General features: G+C 43.4%; 1 non-coding gene across 1 annotated transcript; it reads left to right on the top strand.

Moving 5' to 3' along the window:
• The first annotated feature begins 564 nt into the window (after window positions 1-564).
• TRNAC-GCA (transfer RNA cysteine (anticodon GCA)) lies at window positions 565-637 on the top strand. Its single transcript has one exon. It is a non-coding gene; the product is annotated as a tRNA-Cys (tRNA).
• The last annotated feature ends 367 nt before the right edge of the window (window positions 638-1,004 follow it).

Below are 1,004 nucleotides of genomic sequence, written 5' to 3'. Positions count from 1 at the left end.
TTTAAGCAGGTACATAATTTTCAGTCCTGGCAAGAAAGTTCCTGTACACTTTCACTGATAGAAATTGTTCCTTTCAAGAGCACATAAGGATCTCTCATGCAAGCCTGAATATAAAATGTCCAATTTGTACTGGTATTAAATGTCAATGAATAATTCGTTTTATCAGAATAATATCCATCCCAAATTTGGAATCTTTTAAGACTTAAAGCTAATTTCCAAATCCCTCCTTGCCCTCTTCCTTGATCTAATTGTGGGAAGGGGGTGACATGCCACTACCATGCCATATAATTGGATGATCTGAAGAGTGGTAAATTAGTATGGTTAAAGACTTTATGCCCCTGCCAACACAGCCTTTTGTGAGGATAGCAGAACTGCTTTTGATGAGAGCAATTAGAGACTGCATACCCCTTAGGGGACCAGTCCCATACAATTCCATAGGAACCATTAATCAAAATTATTCCCTCAGTCCCGCTGCAATTACCCCACTGAATACGATCTTGCTTTTCAGTCCACAGCTTGTGATGCTCGCATAAAGGTCTGTCCAATTTGGTGTCATCATGGGGTTCCCTAGTGGCTCAGACGGTAAAGCGTCTGCCTGCAATGCAGGAGACCCAGGTTCAATCCCTGGGTCAGGGAAGATCCTTGGAGAAGGAAATGGCAACCCACTCCAGTATCCTTGCCTTGAGAATCCCATGGACGAGGAGCCTGGTAGGCGACAGTCCACAGGGGTCACAAAGAGTCGGACACGACTGAGCGATTTCACATCGGGTTCTGAGTTGTTATAAGCAAAACTCAGACCACAGAGAAGATGTAGCTGAACCTTAACATAGTTACTATTTAAAGAATTAGTGGACAGCCAGGCTTGCATAGACAATTTAAGACATCTTGTAGTTGGTCCCATACAAGTTGGCCAGGATTCATACCCATAAGTAACACTGAAGGGAGTCCCTTCCTCTTGTTTAAAAAGAGGAAGGCGTGTATCTTTAGGTCCTGGTACCCAGGAA

The sequence above is a fragment of the Bos mutus genome, chromosome 21, assembly GCF_027580195.1.
Source record: "Bos mutus isolate GX-2022 chromosome 21, NWIPB_WYAK_1.1, whole genome shotgun sequence".
Lineage (NCBI taxonomy): Eukaryota > Metazoa > Chordata > Mammalia > Artiodactyla > Bovidae > Bos > Bos mutus.
Note: the sequence above shows the minus strand (reverse complement) of the source record. Positions and strands in the feature narration are given on the sequence as shown.